Raw genomic sequence first — 21,383 nt, 5'->3', positions numbered from 1 at the left:
TTCCCTTCTATTCTAGCTCTTAACCAAGGCCATGTCGAATGCTTCTTTCTCTATTGTGAAGCTTTCTCTGGTATCATTCTTGATTCTACTCTTATTGCTTATATCATTTATTCTATACCTAACATATTTTACTTTGTATCATAGCAATTAAGCAATTAATATGTGAGATTTTTCTGTAATTGCATATAAATGTTATCAGCACAAAGATTTTCCATATATGAACGTGTTTGTATAAATCACCACTTACCCCTTTGCCTTCTACACATCATTGAAAAATAATAAGGATCAAAATCTCCAAAAATTCCATTTATGGTGAAAGCAGGAGGCAGGTATCATCTTTAGTTATATGTAAGAGCTGTAATAGGCCTTAAGATTGAGTAGTCATCTTTTTGAAAAGACCTGTATAGATAAGAAACAACTGAGAGAAATATTAACAGTGGTGGCAGCTCCTGAAGGAGAAGGCCACACCTGCATTACATTTTTTTGTGACTATAGAGGTGGGAATTGTGTGACCTGTATTAATAGAATTACTCTGGAGCTAGTTTAGTTTCAAAAGGCAGAGGATACTGGGTTACACAAAGAATTACATGGACAAGCCATATTTGCTCGAACCAGTTTGTCTCTATAGCGAAAAATTGGAGCGAGACTTTGTATTGTTAAAAAAAATCTATCCTTGGCCAGGAAACTATTGAAAACACCTGGTCCAGCAATACTGGAGGCATTCACGACAAGCAATAAAAAGGAACTAGCATAATTTAGATGTGAAGATACTCTAAGAAAAGAAAGTAGAGAAAGTAGTAATAAATTCTTATTAACCGACAAATACTAACCATAAAAGATACGTTGTGTAGCGGATGAAAATTGTGAGGAAATGTTTTACTCTAGTGGAGAACCATGTAGGAAAAATGGATAGAAATTAAAATATACTTGAAAAGAGCATAAGGCAGAATAGACACTGCAGAACACATATTAACGAAAACAGAGAAAAATGCAAAGTTAAATGAAATAAAATGAAGTTAAGGACAAATCACAGATGATTGGAAAAGAAATTATAGGGGACAGAAATATAGGTTCAAGATATATACAATTGGAAACCCCAAAGAAGAAAATAAAAATAGAGTGGAACAAATATTCGCAAACGCAAGCAGGAAAACTTTCTTGAAAACCTGAATCTATATATTGGAAAAGCACATCACGTACCATGAAAATGGACTCAGAATAGTTGATGCTGGAATGCATGCTAGTAAAGTAACTAGACTTCAAAGAAAAGAAAGAATCCTTTGGGAAACATGCCAGAATAGTTTGTTGATGTGCAGAAGCTATTCTGTTATGTATTGCAGGGGCCTGGAGGACGGTATGCCACATTTTCCAGGCTCCTTTGCCAGAGGTTTTAATTCGAGTCTTGCCAATGAGAGCTTCTTGTGAGATTAGGAGGCAGGAGGCAGGTAGAAGCCACAGCAGTTCTGTCAGGGACCGTGGGCTTCAGTAGCAACAGTAGTGAATGCTGGCTCCTGGGCTCCAGGTCAGTGCAGAGCAGGAGTTCCAGCAATATCCATGGCAAAGATAGTTTTGTGGACTCCTGCAGGTCACTATATCTACCTGCAGTTCCTGATTTCTTATTTACCATTTCTTTCTTTTCCTCTTTCAGTTCTGCCAACACTTTTTTTGTAAGTGTTGCTTGAAAAATCTAAAGGAGTTTCTGTTTTTCTAATTGAACTCTGACTGAAATTGCCTGGTAGGAAAAAGACATATGAAATCACTTAGAGGACAAATATAAGGACCTCAGATTTTGTCAGAGTCAACACCAGAAGGCAGTGGAGCAATACTCATAAAACCCTCAGGGAAGGGAAATGTAATCTAAGGATTTTCTATCTAGCCAAACTATTCTTCAGCTATAAAGCCCAGAGCCAAACATTTTTGAACATGCAGGAACTTTGCGAGCACTGTTTCCTTGAGCCCTTTTGAGCAAAACTGCTAGAGAATGAACTCAGTCAAACGAGGGATGACTGGAGAAACCATGCCAAAAGAACTAGCATTAAGAATTGATTATATTTAAATACACAACTAAGTCTAAAACAAAGCTCATTATTAGAATAGCAGGCCAGAAATTTAACCTTATAGATATCAAAAATATAGAAATAGCACGACTAAGAAAAATTGGGAGGAAAATGAGAAGGAAGATGAGAGGTACGTTCAGTAATTGCTTCATCTCTAACCATTGAAATCAAAGATATAATGTGAGGCTGACAAATTAGAGAATACACACATGTAACAATATACAGGTAAAAACTCCAAAAAAATAACTTTTTGTTGGCTAAAATTAAATGAGTCTCAAGAGAAGTGAGGGGAAAGAAGAAGAATCACCCTAATTTATTTTTACATTTAGTAGGAAAGTAATAGCTATTTTTTCTTGAAACAGAATAATTGTATTCTATAAAAGCATAATTATAAAAGTATCCACTAAAGCAAATTACATTAATTACATTAAATGTCAATGGACTAAGCATTTCAATTAAAAGGTAGAGACTACTGAACTGGATAAAAAGCAATATTTGACAATTTACTGTCTACAAGGATTGCACTTAAATTAGTTGAAATAGATGAATAAAAAGTACTGTGTAAAGATTAAGCATAAAAAGACTGAAGTAGATTTATTAATATCAGATAAAATAGACTTCAAGACAAGCAGTTTGACCAAAGGTGAAGAGAGATATCTCATAATGATTAAAGGGTCAATCAGGAAAATATAGAAATCATAAATATGGATGCAGTTAATAATAGAGCCTTAACATATCCGAAGCAAGAATTAACAAAGGAAAAGGAGAAATAGAGAATTTTACAATCATATTTGGAAATTTTAACATCCCTCTTTCAGCAATATATAGAATAATTTTTAAAAGAACAATAAATACAGAGAAGATCTGAATGCTATTAGCCAAATAGACTCTACAGGTCCCAACTACTTTAAATAGAACACAGTAGGTCATAAGATAGATCATATAGTGGGCAATAAAACAAATTTAGAAGAATTGAAGTCATATAGAATATGTTTTCTGACCATAGTGGAATTAACTTTCAATCAACAGGAATAACATATCTAGGAAAAACCCATTTATTTGAAAATTAAATAACACACTTCTGAATAATCAGTCAAAGAAGTGATGTAAAATAAATGAAAAAAGTTTTATACTGAATGATAAAAATAAACATTTCTAATTTTATGTAATGCAGCTAAAGCTAAAGGGAAATTTATTACGTTTAAGGTTTACCTTAGAAAAGAAAAAAGGTATAAAATCAGTGACCTAAAACCTCACTTCAAAAAACTATGGGAAAAAACGATTAAATCCAAACTGAACAGAAAGAAGGAAATAAAAAGCAGAATCAACAGAAAAGTGACAAACATTAGAGGAAATTAACAAAACCTAAAGCTGGTTCTTTGAAAAGATCAAATTGATAAAACTCCAGGCTAGATCAACCATGAAAAAAGAAATAGAATACAAATCACCAATATCAGGAATGAAGCAGGGGTTATCACAACTGTTCATATAGACAAGAAGATTAGGAACAACTTTATGCTAACAAATTCAAAATTGAGATAAAATGAGGAAATTCTTGAAGAACGTAGATTCACTAGTAAAGTAAAAATCTATTTTAATGGGAATTTTTCTTATTTGGTATTCATTTTAATGTCTCCTTTGTGCTTGGTTCCTTGTGTTTTTAGATTACAATTATAGTGAATAGGTTCTAGAAGTTATTTATAGTCTACAGTAAGTTTTGTTCTGTGCTACATGATCTGTGTTACATTTGCCATTATTTATAATTGAAACTGCCTCAGAATTAGTTTCTTTTAGTATTTTAGGAATAAATTCTTTGTTAGAGAGTCTATAATATTTGTGTTCTCAGCTCAAATGATATGTTGGATTAAGTACTCTCTAAGTTCACAAATATTATATCACATGGTTTGAGAAACCATCTCAAACCACTGAGAAAACCCTGCAAAGACATGATTCATACACAGAATGTCTATACAGACAGAAAACTCCCTTTCCCCACTGTTGACCTGCTTCTCTTCATCTCCACAGACACCATGGAGAATCGTTATCACAATCCCAGAAGGGTCCTGCTTATTTCCCTTTCTTGCATCTGCCTGTGGTCCTTTAGTGCATTCCCCCCTTCACCATCTTTATAAGTTACATGTAGAACTAGTCAAGGAAAAATTACAGGAGTACTCAAATCCATTAATTTTACTAAATGGAAATATTAACAACCTGGGTTGCTATTATTTCTCTCTTTCAGACTCTATAATCCAGGTTATTTAGGAATCAGGGTGTGTGTGTGAATGTGTGTGTGTGTGTGTGCACATTCAGGAAGTGGAATCTCCCTTGAGAAAGAATGAGAAAGACAATCAACAAGATATTTGGACATGTCTTCCTATTCCCAGAGTTAGAAGACTTCTGTGATTAGGTAGGGGCTTAAATCTTAACTTGGAAGCTAGCACTTCACTTCCTCTCTCCTCTCCTTCCCATAGAAGGGGCTGAGAGAAGCCCATATCACCTCTTGAACAGCTTTCAAGGAGTCCAAGGATGCTTTGCACATAGTAGGCACTTGATGAATATTTGTTGAAGAAGTAAATTACTAACTGTATATATAGCCAGTTCACTCTTTCCCTTGTTTTTTCTCACTCATGGAAGGTTTTAAGAGTGGACTCTCCTCCAAGATTATATAATCAGCCAAATTACATTCATTTATGATTGACTATTAAAATTGATTATCATAAATTCCAATCTCTTTGTTACTAGGAAACCTTGTCATAAGATCAGAATTATCATCATGTAGCTCATCATCAATTTATTCATTCAACACATACTATGTGTTAGGCACAGCTCTATAAAATTCCTTCCTTTGTGGACCTTCCTTTGTGGAGTATACAATTAGTATACTGTGTGTGTGTTTGTGTAAAGTACGAAGCAGTGAAATCCTGCTCAAACTCTTTCAACAAATTGAAGAGGAGAGAAAAATTCCAGACTCATTTTATGAAGCAGCATTACCCTGATACCAAAGCCAAAGATACCTCAAGAAAAGGAAACTACAGGCCAATATCCACAATGAACATAGATGCAAAAATTCTCAACAAAATATTAGCAAACTGAATTCAACAGCACATTAAAAAGACCACAGACCATGATCAAGTTGGATTTATCTATGGATGCAAGAATAGTTCAACATACAAAATCAATTAATGTTATACATCACATTAACAGGATGAGGATAAAAGTCATATAATCATCTCAATAGATGCAGGAAAAGCGTTTGATGAAATTCAACACAATTTCATAATAAAAACTCTCAAAAAACTAGAATAGAGGGAAATTACCTCAACATAATAAAGATCATAGATGAAAAGCCCACAGCTACATCATACTCCATGGGGAAAAACTGAAAGCTTTTCCAGTAAGATCAGGAACAAGGCAAGGATTCTCATTCCTGCCACTTCTATTCAACATAGTACTGGAAGACCAAGCTAGAGCAATTAGGTGAGAAAACTAAATAAAAGTGATCCAAATTGGAAAGGAAGAAGTAAAATAGTTTCTCTTTGCAGATGATGTAATATTATATATAGATAACCCTGAAGACTCCACCAAAAAACTGTTAGAACTAATAAATGAATTCAGTAAATTTGCAGGACACAAAATCAACATGCAAAAATAAGTTGAGTTTCTATACACTAAGTATGAACTATCTGAAAGGGAAAGTAGAAAAACAATCTTATTTACAATAGTATCAAAAAAATAAAATGCTTAGGAATAAATTTAACCAAAGAGGTGAAAGATCTGCACACTGAAAACTGTAAACCAATGATGAAAGAAATTAAACAAAACACAAATGGAAAGATATACAATGTTCATAGATTGGGAGATTCAATGTTGTTTAGATGTCCATACTATCCAAAAGGATTTACAGATTCAATGCAATCTCTACCAAAATCGCCACAGCATTTCTTACAGAAACAGAAAAAAACAGTTCTAAAATTCATAACCACAAAAAAGTCCTGAATAGTCAGAACAATCTTCCAAAAAAAACAAAGCTGGAGGCATCACACTTCTTATTTCAAAATATATTACAAAGCTACAGAAATAAAAACTATATGGTACTGGCATAAAGATAGACATGACCACCATTACAGATCAATGGAGAACAATAGAGAAATAGAGAATCTAGAAATAAATTCACATGTATATAGTCAACTGGTCTTCAACAAGGGTGCCAAGGATATGCAATGGGAAAGGATAGTCTTTTCCACAAATGTTGTTGGGAAAACTGGATATCCACATGTAAAATAATGAAAATTGACCCTTATTTTCACCTCTCACAAAAATCAACTCAAGGTGGGTTAAAGGTTTAAACATAAGATCTGAAACTGTAAAACTCTTAGAAGAACCATACAGGAAAAGCTTCATGGCACTGGTCTTTGCAATGATTTCATGGATATGACACAAAAGCACAGGCAACAAAAAAGCAAAATTGGACAAGTGGGACTACACCAAATTAAAAAGCTTCTGTGAATCAAAGGGAACAATCAATGGAGTGAAAAGGCAAACTACAGAATGGGAGAAAACATTTTCAATGTATCTAACAAGGGGTTAATTTCCAAAATATGTAAAGAACTCCTACAACTCAATAGCAAAAACACTAGTAACCCAATTTAAAAAATGGGCTAAAGACTTAAATCAGACATTTATCCAAAGAAGACACAAATGGTCAACAGTTATATGAAAGGACATTCAACATCACTAATCATCAGAGAAATGCAAATCAAAACCACAATCAGGTATCACCTCACATCTATTAGGATTGTTATTATAAAAACAAAACAAAAGAAAGCAAGTGTTGCCAAGAATGTGGAAAAATTGGACAATGTTGTGGGAATGTTCGTGGGAACGTAACTTGGTGCAGCTACTATGGAAAACAGTATGAAGTTTCCTCAAAAAATTAAAAGTAGAATGACATATGATGCACCAATTCCACTTTGGGTATTCATCCAAAAGAACGGAACTCAGAATCTCAAAGACATATTAGCACTCATGTGCATTGCAGTGCTATTCTCAATAGCCAAGATGTGGAAAACAACCTAAATATCCAAGAACAGATGAATGAAGAAAACGTGGTATAGACATACAATGCAATATTATTCAGTCTTAAAAAAGAAGAAAATCCTTCAATAGGAGACAATATGGATTAACTTTGAGGACATTGTGCTAAGTGAAATAAGCCAGTCACAGAAAGACAAATACCACATAATTCCACTTGTATGAGACATCTAAAATAGTCAAATTCACAGAAGCTAAGAATAAGAATAAGTTGCCAAAGGCTGAGGTGAGGGGGAAAAGGAGAGCTGCTAATCAATGCGTATGACATTTCAGTTATGAAAGATAAATAAGTTGTAGACATCTGATGTACAACATTGTGCCTCTGGAAAACAGTGCTGTGTTGTACACTCAAAAATATGTTAAGGGAGTAGATCATATATTAAATATTCTTACCTACATATATATATTATATATACATATATATATAAAATTAGACAGTTACATATGTCATGAAGAATAATAACAGACTTGGATAGTATTTATTGTATGCTAGGCATTCTTCTGAGTACTTTTCACATATTAACTCCTTTAATTCTTACAACACCATCACGAAATACTATTATTCGTCATTTTAAAGATGAGAATTATGAAACACAGAGAGATTAAATAAGTTGACCAATATCACACAATAAAGTGGTGAGAGATGGGGGAGCTGGAATTCAACCCAAAAAGTTTCGAGCCAGAGTCTGGCCCTTAATCCCTAGTCCATGTGGGCTCTTAGAGAACAGGGAAAGGAGAATGAGACTGACAAGGGGGCGTGTATTGTTTTAGGTAAAGGATCAGAGAATGAGAGAAGGCTTCCCTCTTTGGGTTCAGGAGCAGAGACCCGAGTGAGGCGTGATTGCTGCTGCCTTCTCACACAGAACACATCCTAAGGTCTTTGGTCAATTATCAGGTTCATTTTATCTTTCAATTAGATTGCTCTTGCATTCCCCTCAAAATCCTATTCCAGCAAGCGTGTAGACCTCAGGCTTGGTTCACGTGCTTAACCTTACTTTTACATTCTCTCTCCTTATTTACTGGCATTCATTGCTCCCAGTCACAGAGGTGGCCACACTAACCCTTAGACGAGTCTCACAACACCCTCAACAGAGGTCTTAGGAAACAGAAGGATGGCTTTAAATTATGATCCCAAAAGACGTGTGTGAGTGTCATGGTTCCAAGAAAATGTACAAAATGTTTTCCTGAGCAGGGCCACTGATAGATGAGGTGGGAGGCAGGCAAAGTCATGTTTCAGTTACTTCACGATTCAGCTAAAGGGCAGCTTGGGTCATGCTGCTCCCGCTCTTTGTATGTGGGGTGGTGCCCATACCACAGGACTCTGGCGGCTGACCTGGAGTTAAGAGCAAGATAAATGAGGCGGCAACAAACTGGGTAGCTCAAACAGGCAACAATTTCCCTGAGAAAGAAATCGTTGAAAAGCTAGGATTATCAGGTTTTAAATTCGTTGGGGTCTAAGAGGGAAAGGGATGTCTGCATAGGAGCTAGAGACTTGTCATTTCTCTCCCAAGGTGGACAATTTTAAGATTAGTTAGGGCAACAGAAACAGACTTTAATACTTTTCAATTGTTCAGTCCAATAAATATTTGTTTAGCACCTGCTGTATGAAGACACTTCTCTGCCAGTCAGGGGCTGGCAGTCTAGAGGGGGAAGAGAGATCTGAGCACACAGTGTAGTAATAGGTACTACCTTAGCTCTAAGTAATACAACTTCCGCTAGCTGGGAGGAGTGTAGGAAAACCTCCTATCTTTGCTTATTATTCCAAAAGGCAAACTCAAGTTCCAGATTTCGTAGTCCACAAATCTGCTGGTGTATACAGGCATGGAAATACAAGTCTTGAAAATTTTTAAGCCTGTTTCCATTATTAGAGGCTTCCTCTTTCCCACCATCCCAAACATCTCCCATAACACCCCTACCCTTCACTGCCACCCCCAACTACTACATTCTCTCTGTTATTTGTTAGAATTCCTACTGAGAAATGGAATTTTGTGATAGCTAAGCTCCGTCTCAACCTATGTTCAGGTACTCTACTGATCAATTACCTTTGTTTTACGGGCTACTTCTCTTTAAGTTTCCCTCTGTAATTTCAAGATCTTGAGGTGGTTAAAAGTGGCCAAGTTGTTGGCTCCCTGTGTACTCCTTGCCTTAAAAGAGAGCACTGTATTTGCTTTTCCCAGCAATTTGAGAACTGATATCTTTATGATGTTGATTCTGCTAAGAGAAATATGGTGTACTTTTCTGATTATTCATCCCTGCCCCTTGTTTCTGATTTCTAGGGTTTCCTTCCAAGTATCAATGGTCACATGTGGCAAGACAATGAGGACATCTACATGACTTATTATTCAGATTTACCCCCATTGGAGTCACTTGAGAAACAAGTTGGCAGGACTCAGAGGGTCTATGTCCTTCCTTTTAGTGCACTTGCTGGAGGGAACTCTTCTATTTGTCATAGCAATCATTCTTGCTCTGCATTGTAAACCAGCCCCCTAAATCCTCCCCAGATACCCCGAAATGGAGGCAATAAACATCTATGACTCTTCCCCTAATAACTGTTTACTTATTTGCATGTGGTTTTCTCATTATGAAGCCATTGCAGTAAGGATTTGGTGCTAGGGCTGGAATGACTGGGAGCTGAACTTGTACGATGTAGCTTTGATGGACACTTAACTCAACTTGATCTGTTCTTGGCTACTGCAGCTATCGTGATTAAAGAATACAAATGATTCTGCCTGTTTTCTCTACTTGTTTTACCTCTCTCTCTCCCTAAGTTCTGTCTGGTTGGCACAGTGCCTCTTGCATTTAATAATTCAGCTCTTTCTTTTTCTACTGGCTGACACTGATGCATTTCTGCTTCCATAGCATAGATTACCCTCCCTGACATCTCCTTCTGACAAAATTGCTAGGACTCTGTGATTTACTCTAGTACTTACTCTCTATTGTTACCCTCAATTGTAATAGAACTGAGACTCTGAATAAATGCTACATTTTTAACATAGCCAAATACCAATACCTTAATCATTTAAGGCTGTTCTCTTGAAATTTTAAAATAACTAAACTTACAACATATTTAAATAATTCAACTCTCCTGAGAGGTGCATAGTTGTAGAAAAAGTCCTGGACAAGGAATTAGGCTTGGATTTGAAATCCACCTAGGGGGGTTATTACCTGTGGCTTTGGAAATTTAGACACTTTTTAAAACTCTTTGAGCCTTGGTATCATCATCTATAAAGGAGAATAACAAAAGTTGCATCACAGAGATTTTGTGTGTTGGAACTGAGTGGGAAATACATATAGGACCTTAGTGCATGGCACTGCAACTAATATACTATCCAGGAGTTGAGTGCATAGATTTTGGTGTCACAGAGGGATTTCATTCCTGGTAATGCCACTTAATTGTTATGTGACCGTGAAAGAACTTTTTATCTTCTTTCTGCCTCCATGTCCTCATAATGTTAAATGGGGTTAAGATTTTCTGTCTCATAGGGTTGTTGTATGGATTAAATAAAACGATGAAAGTACTGTTTAGCACAGAAATTGGTAAATGTTCAATGAATGTTAGCTCTGTTAATATGATAAGTTATTCCATAGCTATTATTAATGATTGCTTAATAAATGTAGTTACATCTAAATTTGACAAAAGGAAGCTTCTCCCTGGAAAAAAAGTTTCTTTTGAAATAAAAGCAGGAGGCACTCTGCATTATCTGACTAGAAAAATGTGCTCACCTAGGCTGCTTAGACCAGGATCACAAGGTATTTTACAAGGAACTTCCAACAACTCTCAGAAGTATCAGCATTGAGAGAGAGTCACAGAATTTCACTCACTTTCACTCTGGCATTTAAGACGAAACTAGAGACTGGTATGTAGATAACGTTGTGAAATGAATGCTGTTGTATAGCATGTCGGTATTTGAAAAGTTTTGAAAGTCTTTATCAAAATATGTCTTTATTTACCATTGGTGGCCTGAATCAGGGCATGATACTTTTCTTGGCAAAGAAAGACTCAACAACAAGGTTCTTTTTCCGTAAACGACCCCAGGAAAGGCTGACATGGAACTTACTCCGAGTGAAATACCGTGGCATACAGGTAATATTTTTGCAGAATTATCTGAGTGTAGATGATATTATTTTCTTTTCTTGGAACATGTGAATATAATTTTACTCTATTTGAACACCAACAAGGTGAGTATAGATGCTATTAAAAATCAATTCCAAAACTCCGCTTTGAATAGTCTGAAAACAGGTGGAAGTTTTAAAAGCCCTCTTTAATCCCATCATTCTGTTCATTTAAAATTATTATAAAAGTTAATAAATCTGCTGGTTTTAGAAATACTACTTCTTAGTTGCATTCATAGAGAACAAATGAGTCTGGTAGTAGCATGCTGATGTCTCTGTCTAGCACCCTATCTCTCTAACACCAGCCCTACGGGGGAAATGCTCTCATCCAGGAGTTTCTGGTAAATATTTAACAACTTGCCCTCCGGAAAATAAAAAAGTCCTGGTTTGCAGTGTATGCTGGTTTCTGTTCTGTAAATATTCCCACAACGATTTATTTCCAGCCATCCATCTGGAGTTAAGGAGAGGTGCACACAGTCAGATGCACTCCAGTCCACCACTGCTCCTATCCCTTACCCAACACTGACTCTGGTGGGACTCCGATTAGCAGCACTCTAAATAAAAGGGTGGACAAATGAATGAGACATGGCCAATCCTCGTGCCCTGTCCCTCAGCCTTAGGTATTGGCCAAAGGGGAGCATGTGACTCAGTTTGGGTTACTCAATGTCCTTATAAGGAATTTGATATTTGAAAGCTAGAGAAAAGTTCTTCCTTTTCTCTTGAATAATGAGCTGTGATATCATAAACTCAGAGCTTCCAGAGATTTGTTCTTTGTGCATATATTGTAGGAGAAAATGAGGCCCAGCAGAGACTGGGAGAGATGAAAGATGGATGGATGGAGAGAGAGAGAGATATTGACATCATCATATTTTCAGTATCTTTTATAGGTACATGAGCCAAAATTTCCATTAGTTGCTTAAATTAACTTGAATTCAGTTCTCTAACTTGCCATTTAGTACATATCTGGCATATTCAAACAACAGAATACAACAAAATTATTAAAGTGGTGATTTAGAAGCATAATAATTCATATTTGAAGATTTTTCTAGAATCAACATGAATGCTATTTAAGATTAAAAAGATTTTTAAATTGCCTATGGATTAAAGTCATATGTTTTCTATGGCTTTTGGATCCCCACTGTCCCTTGAAAATTGGCATTTTAATGGGCCAAATGATCCATTCTATATATATATATTAATTTTTTGCCCAAAAGGAAACATACAGATAACAAACTTTCCACAAAAAAAAATAATATCAGACCCAAATTGAATTCTAGATGTATGATTTAGAGGAATAATGGATAGATATAACTACATTTTTCTTCCAAAAACAAAAACAAACCCCTTCTCCCAATACTGTACACAATATCTTAGAACCATCTGTTTCCAAGGCTGCTCAGATAGCTATCTGCTCCCTGTGTGGGGACAGAAGTTGGAATTCTGATTCCAAAAATTTTCACAAATGTCTCTTGTGCATTTTTATTTATTAAAGAAGCTGCCACAAGGATCTGAATATTGAGGCACTGCTGCATCATGGTTCAGAGCATTGGCTGGATCTGTATTGTGGCTCAGCACTTCCTAGCTGTGTGATCTTCAGGAAGTACTTAGTTTTATAAGACTCAGTTGCCTCGTTTGTCAAATGAGAATATTTATATTCTAGGAGATCCCTACTTTTTCATCTTTTCATCCCTATTTTGCATGCCCTGCAACCCGTGCTAGCACTTTTTCTGAAATTTTCCTTCTCCTACCCTGTCATCTACATGACTGCTCTGGAAATTACCAGGGTGGTGAAAAAAGGGTGAGTTTTTCCACTCTTCAGCCCACCCAAATACCTGTACTAGGGCTTTCCCTTTCCCACCACTGTTGTCATTTGTTGGGTGAAGTTTCCTATGCTCTGTTTTGGGGTGCTTATGAGCGTCCTGGACTGATGACGAAGATAGTGTCCACAAGAAATCCTGCAAAGTTTTGGTCATGGATAGGTGTTCGTATGCTGGATAATACACTGCTGAGGTGGAGGCAGCTGGTAATGGCAGCCATTCTCTACCCAGTAGAGAAGACAGCCACTGACATGGCTTTTCTGTAGGCATAGGAAAGTCTGTTTTCTTGGCTTCCACTCTGCTTTCTAGAGCTGGCCACTTAATGATGATTGGGTGCATTTCCATGGTAACTTTTCCCTTTAATCCCTAACTCCCCTATGATCCTTTTGGTCTGGAGATTCTGCCCTCTTCTGAGGTCTTGGCCCTACCATTTCTTTTCCTTTCTCTCAGCCCAGGTAGTCCTCAAACATCTTCTTTCCAAGTGTTGGAGTTGGAGTCATTTTCTCCCCACTTTTTTGTTTTTTAATCTTTGTTATACAAACTCTTTGACCCACTCCTTCAGGAACTTCCTTTTGAGCCTCAAGAGACTAGTTAGTAAGCATGAAAAACAAACAAACCAAAACAAAATCCAACCAACCAACAATAACCAAACCAAATCTACAAATGAATGTAAATTTTTTTTCCCTTTTCTTATAGAAAAATACTAGTGCTTCTAGATTCCTCTTGCCAATTGGGGGAAGGATGCGCGTATGTGAAAGAAGGCAAAATCAGAAAGATTGACATTTCAAGATATTATTACAGATATGACCTACTTAATACTGTTGGTCTGGTGTTGGACATCTGAATAAACTTTGGCCACTCATGGTCCTTTTCCAGGAATATTAGAATGGCAATTCAAAAAAGATAGCCTTCCTTTGGTGTTACAAACCTAAGACATAAAACTTGAGAGTTGTTAGTGGTCTTGTTTTTTGTCGTATACACACAAGAACCAGAGGGAATCCATCTGAAAACCAAGAAAGAAGAGTGAAGGAGACTTGCAAAGATGAGCAGAGATGACACAGTAAGGAACTTGACAGCATTTCCTCTATAACCTTGTGTCAGTGGTTTCAGAGTTCTAACCACATTTATATTACTGGGTTCTGTGAGTTGGGTTTCTGTCACTTGTGACCCAGAGACCTATTACAAATATCCACTTCATAGGGTTCCTGTGCAGTTTAGACACAATAAGCTCTTTCAGTTTCTTAATATCTGGCACTTAATAAGCATACAGAATGTTGCTGTCATTGTTTAAAACAATTCACTTTTTGATATCTGACTTGTGGTTATCAAGATTTCCTAATCACTCACCATGCGTGTCCAAGACAAAACGATTTACTCATTCACCATCCATCCTATCCATGATTAGGTTAAGCAATCATCCTGTTCTTTTTCACCATTACATGCCTTTGGGTACCATTTCCTGCTTAGGACAGTGTCTGACATATAGTGAGCATTAAATGGTAATTTGTTCTGTGAAGGCTTTTGGGATATAATGTAGTAATAATTGATTAATTTCTGTGATTTAAGAATAAGCAAACCAAAGGATCACTCCTAACTGTCGCCATGTATATTGAAGTGAAAACTTAGAGTTAATGAAAATAATTCTGACATGTCCTTGAAATCGTCTGATAAAACTTCCATTGAACAAAGGATGCTTTGGTTTTGTATTAATTCTGAAAACTAACCTGCTCTTGCAGGTTGGGATTTCTTTAATAAAAATCCACCTAAGTTCATCATGTTCTGAACTCAGCTTAATCTAATGGAGGAAGAATATCTTTACTTGGGGAAAAGGCACAGAATACCACCATTTTACAAAATTTGCTTCTTATCTTTGTCCACACATTATGTTTTCACACTTCCTTGTTGGCAGATTTAAAAAGATATTTCAAAAATGGCCTCTGTTGTGCATTTGTTGTGTGATTTATGGTAAGGAGACGATCATTTTCTAGGAAAGTATGTTAATATTAACTCTACTATTTGAAGGAAATGTTGACTTAACAAAGGTGCTTTCCTAATGACTTACCTGGCTCGACATTCCATTGTGATTCCATTTAGTACTATGGAAGTTACACATTATCTATCAGCAAGTTTTTTACTTTATTCTACTGCTCCCTTTATTCTACTGCTCCCAAGTGGACAAAAACATCTCTAAAGAGGCTTCGACTTTGGCCTTTTCACTTCCTTTAAGACCATTCCTCTCAACTATTATTCTTGCCAATGAAGCTTTGTTTGTTTCTCTTTTGGAGAAGAGAATGTCAGGGTGTTACCTAATGAAAGCCTTTGAGAATAAACTGTACAAATACAAGGAAAAGACTGTGTTTGATCTTATCTGAAGACAGATGGAAAAGATCTAGAGTTTAAATTATGGAAGGAAAGAATAAGGACTGGCTTTAAAGCAGTGAAAATTTGTTTTGTGGTGTTTTTGTAAGCCATAGATGCCTTCAAGGAGCTGCTGAAAGCTATGAATCCACCCCCTAGAGAAATCTACACATCCATAAACACAAAATTCTTCATGACATTTCAGAGTTCACAAACATGCTGAAACTTCTCTATGAATTATTTGTTAAAAATACTTGCTCTAAAGAACATTTTCCCAACAATAAAGTTTGTTTAATACTTAACTAAGTTGCTTTCCATGAAGATTTGTCCAAATGGGACGTATGGTCTTTGTTGTTTTACTACTGAACTGACAATATTTGTCTACTGAAATACTGAGGTACTAACACTGCTTTCTGCTCTGTGAGTCTTTGAAAAATGTTTTCTGTGAAATGCATGTGCATTCATATTACAAATACTGAAACTGAGGGAAGCATCTGCTCTGTCTGAAATAGTACCTGCTATAATGGGACATGCATCATAATTTTGGGAGGAGAGGAGAATCAATTCACAAAGAGTTGACTATATAGGATTGGATGGAAAATTAAATTTAGGTTTATTAATCACAAAGAGTCAATGCACTGAAATGTTCTAAGTATTATCTTTTAGCATTACAAATAAAATTAGGTTGAGTTATTGTTTTATATAAAATAATAAATCAAGGACACAAAAATGACCTGGGGAAATTTATTGCTATTTTGATCCAAACACCTCAGCAGGATGTAGCCAGAAGACTTCTGTTGACAGTAATGACTTCGTACATGGTTTACCAGAGTGTTTAATCCACAGGGACATCTCAGCCCCTCTAACCATATATATTTTTAAAAATATGAATGGACACCATGGTAGACAGATGTTATTTAATGCTTTCCTGCATTAGTGTACATTTAGAACAAAAGTGTGTCATATACATACATGTATATGTGTATATATATATATATACGATATCTCCATGAAGTCCCCATGGCATAGATACTAAAAATAAACATTTACCTCTGATGATACACAATAAAATTTGACTCATTGAATTACTTTGTTATGAGGTCATTATATCTGATTTCTTCCACTTCTATTACCATCATTAAAAAATAGCATTATCTTTCTCTCCATCATCTTCCAATTTCTTATTTAAATACATCCATTCTGACCAAAAGATTTTAACCCTACTGTCCCCTACTTAGATTTGAAAAGGACAAAACATGCCCTTTAAATTCTTGCCTGAGACTACTACATGCAGCTGTTTGCTTTTAATTCTCAGACCAGAAAAGACTGATATTTTCAGGGAAATTTTGAAGGATCTGAAGTTAATGTGTTCCTCTTGATCAGTGTTTTCAGAGGTTTTTGATTAAAGCCCAGAGAAGATATTGGTATAACCTATTACACTGTACATATACATCAAAACAAAAATTTCACAAAAATAGACTTACTCTTACTATCTGTAACATTTAAATAAATATTTAAATAAAATGCAATATACTTTAATATTTACTATTCTACTCTTTCCATTTTATTTTAGTCTATTTCATTAAAAAATATTGTCCTTGGCTAAAAATAACAAATGTTGGAGAGGGTGTGGAGAGAAGGGAACCCTCATACACTACTGGTGGGAATGCAAACTTATGCAATCACTGTGGAAAACAGTATAGAGATTCCTCAAAAAACTAAAAATAGAACTACTATATGATCCAGCTATCCTACTACTGGGTATTTACCCAAACAATTTGAAATCAACAACCCAAAGTAACATATGCACCCCTATGTTCATTGCAGCACTATTCAAAATAGCCAAGACATGGAAGCAACTCAAGTGCCCATCAACCAATGATTGGATAAAGATGTGGTGTATATATATATATATGTGTGTGCATGTGTGTATATATATACAATGGAATACTACTCAGCCAGAAAAAAAGACAAATTCATCCCATTTGCAATAACGTGGAAGGACCTAGAGGGAATTATGCTAAGCGAAATAAGCCAGTCTGAGAAAGACAAACACCAGATGATTTCACTCATATGTAGAATATAAACAAGTACTTGTACAAAGAAAACAGTTCAGTGGTTACCAGGGGAAAGGGGATGGGGCAGCACAGGGGGAGAGTGGGAGCACTTATGTGGTGACAATCAAGAAATAATGTACAACTGAAATCTCACATTGATGTTAACTATCATGAATTCAATAAAAAAAAGCAAGAAAAAAAAATGTTGTCCTTGGGGCCGGCCCTGGGTCTGAGTGGTTAATTCATGCTCTCCACTTTGGCCACCCAGGGCTTTGCCCATTCAGATCCTGGGCGTGGACATGGTACCGCTCATTAGGCCATGCTGAGGTGGCATCCCACATAGCGGAACTAGAAGGACCTACAACTAAAATATACAACTATGTACTGGGGGGCTTTGGGGAAAAGAAAAAGAAGAAGAAAAGGAGGAAGAAGAAGAAGAAGAAGAAGAAGAAGAAAAAGATTGGCAACAGATGCCAATCTTGAGAAAAAAAAATGTTGTCCTCCTAAATTGATTTCACAACCCCTGAAGAATGAAAACAGTTTTTAAAAAATCCTGCTCAAAGCTAATGGTCCTTAAAATTTGGTGTGTAAAACAAAATTTCAAGGAGCTCTTTCAAAATTCTGATTGCCAGGCCCATCTTCAAAAATTCTGATTCACTGGGATTGTATGACGTCCGAGACTTTATGATGTTCAGAAGCTCCCAAGATTGTTCTAGTATAGATTTTGAGAAATAGATTCTATCTAGGAATCTGTGTTCTAGCTTTGGATTAAGTTAGGTCAGCTGAAAATTCTACATTTGCACTGGGCTGGCTTGACTTCCTGCAGGGTTGCTTTTACTGAGACAAGCTTTGATGTCTTATCTTTAGTTTTTATTGAAGGATGCAAGAAGAAACTTAATATTGGACTTTCACAGGTGTGTCATTGAGACAAGAGTCTTCATAGCATAGCAGTGTTGCCTGTTTCAAAGCTCCAAGTGAAATCATTTTCAGTACTACACGCCTGAGAAGGCTTTACTTCCCTTGAAGAATTGCTATTTTTTCTTATTATCAAAGAGAATCATATAACTACTTTGTACCACAACAGCCAAGACTTTCTTTTGCTTTAACTGTTGTATTCCTAGCACCCAGAACAATGGTTGGCTCATAGTAGATACTAACAAAATAAATATTTGTTCAATTGAATTGAGTGCTTCCCTTTCACTTTGGTTGCCCACAACATTGGAGGCAAATTCAGACCTCAGCTTTCACACTATAAAGATCTTGTGGCCCATATATAGGCACATTTATTACCTTTGTGATTTTGACATTCTCTGCCAACTTGTGTACTTCTGGGTTTTTATTTGGTAACCTTATATATGTGGCAAGGGCTATGTAAATAAATATCACCAACACTATAATGTATACTACAATAATAGCTTGAAATTATTTTCGTGGGTATGATTTTATCTATTTTCTCCTCACAAGAGGCTAATTTAAAAACTAAAACTTAGATGTCATGATTCACCCAATTCAGACCAATATTTTCTGCCTATGCAACTCATATGCCTTGCATTATACCAGGGGTTGGCAAATATGGGCCATCGGCTATATCCTATTTTCCTGTGGCCCATGAACCATACAAAGCATTTTTAAATGATTGAAAAAAAATTCAAAGAAAAATAGCATTTTGTGACATGTGAAAGTTATATGAGATTTAAATTTGTGTCCACAAATGAAATTTTATTGGAGCATAACCATGCCCATTTATTTTCATAGTGTCTATGACTGCTTTCAAGCTACAATGGCAGAGCTGAGTAGTTTCTACAGAGATCAGAAACTGTTACATGCCCCATAAAACCTAAAATATTTACATCTGACCCTTTACAGAAAATCTTTGCTGACCTTTGCATTTTCCATCCTGCTTCAACCAATCTGTTTCCTTTGGGAAAATCTTGACTTGCAAGAGAGGACCAACAAAATGGTGGCTGTCCATGAATTAGAATATTTACCCTGATTTTGGATAACCTGCATAAATAAGTCTCTATTCAAGTGTTATTTCTCTGGTGCTGCTGTTGTTTTATTAAACTCAAAGTGTTCCTTGACATTTCTGTTCAATTTTTTGTGCTGATTAAAATTTAGATAATTTCACATTTCTACAATTAATAACCATGCTTCAAATAAATGGATATTTTTCATCTTACTGGATCTACACTGTATTATTTTCTCTAGCAATGGTCTTGTTTCCACATCTTGACCTAATGTGTAAATATAGTAATATGTTTCAAGCTAGAATTGTTCACAGTCCACCCTTCACATCAAGTCTGTGGAGAGTAGAGGCTGGGAGGGTCTGAATAGGGTCATCAGTCTTGAAATGTAGGGTTTCAGTTTCTTTATCCTTTCAGTGTAGTTTCAACTTCCTCATAGGATGGAAAGGATAAATGGAGGAGTATAGACAGAGGGAATGAGGCTAAAAGGCTAAAAGGAGAAGATGATTAGAGTTTGAACAAATGATACCAATTCATCTTCATAAACTCTTACAAAATTTTGGAGCTCTGGCTTTTACACATAGAAATAAACTGTGTAAACCAGTGAGTGTTCACTCAAGGTCACGAGCTGGCCCTGCTGCTCCTGAGTTGTTGGTTCTTAAATCACGTCAGACTACTATGCTATGTGTCTCTCATAAATTCATAATCCCCTCAAGCTTTCAGGAGGGTTTGAGGACTTTGATGAAATCATTATGAAAACAGCATAAACCTGTGGTTTTAAAGAACTTGTTTCCCTGCAAATATTGTGGAAACTTGGGCGCCCAAGTTTGCTTCTGAGACAGAGATGGAGATGGCCAGAGTGTGTTTAACTATGCTTCAAACCTATCTTTTGAATCATTCTCCCTGTCTGCTCCCCATCTTGTGTTGAATCATATAACAAGAATGATGTGTTATAAAATAACCTTGAGTATGCTCAAGAAAAATCACTTAATGATTGGGGAAGATCTGGTATAGTACTGAACAGGATATTTAAAGATTCTGAGTCACAACTAATAGGATTGTGCCAGAGTGGGAAAGCTGGCACTTGGCCGTAGGTTTTTCCTATGTATTTCCCTGTGCTCTGCCATAAAGGTTCATCTTGTTACTTTGGTCTAAAAAGAAAGAGTGGGGATCAGAACTTTTAGTGTTAGTTTTGGCTAATTTTGTCTTGAAAGAGGTTCCAGTTCTAACATTATTTCTGGGGAGCTAGCCTCGTCTGCCCCCATGGCTGGAGGAGAAAAGTAAGATGTCAATTAGGCAGCTCCCTTGACTGCCTTCTCACTCCAGATTGGGGGTCTTGCTCCCATAGTTTACTGTTTCTTATCTTTTCATGCCAACACATTAGTTTTAAAAAATTGTTGAAAATGTGCCTGTTTTGGAGAATGTGCTTAGGGGGAGAAATTGTTACCCAGCTCCTCTCCTATGGAGCTTCTACTCAGCACAGAGCTGAAATGTCCGACTGATTGACCATTCTTGTCTATGTGGTCGTACACTAACTCATCTCCTTTGTTCATTATGCCGTGAATGACTATGAACAGGGAAACAGATATGAGGGGAAGAAAAAGAAAATATGGAAATTAACATTTATCAAGTATCTCCTAAGTTATGTGCTTTAAGTGCATTTTTTAGTTTTTATTTTGGAACAAGTTACAAATGTGACTAACCCCTTGGAAATAGACCAATTGGATATTATTATTATCCACACTTTATAGATGAAAAAACTACTTCTCAGAGGGGTTTAGCTATTTGCCCAAGTCACCTGCTGGTCAGTGGCCAGCAAGTTTGTCTGAATTCAACGTCTATTTCCACCAGACCACTTGCTCTCACAAATCCATGAGCAGGCCAGGAAGGCACCTCCACTTTCTCTGAGAGCAATAACAGTAATTA

This window comes from Equus przewalskii, chromosome 3, assembly GCF_037783145.1.
Source record: "Equus przewalskii isolate Varuska chromosome 3, EquPr2, whole genome shotgun sequence".
Taxonomy (NCBI): domain Eukaryota; kingdom Metazoa; phylum Chordata; class Mammalia; order Perissodactyla; family Equidae; genus Equus; species Equus przewalskii.
This window is presented reverse-complemented; position numbering follows the sequence as displayed.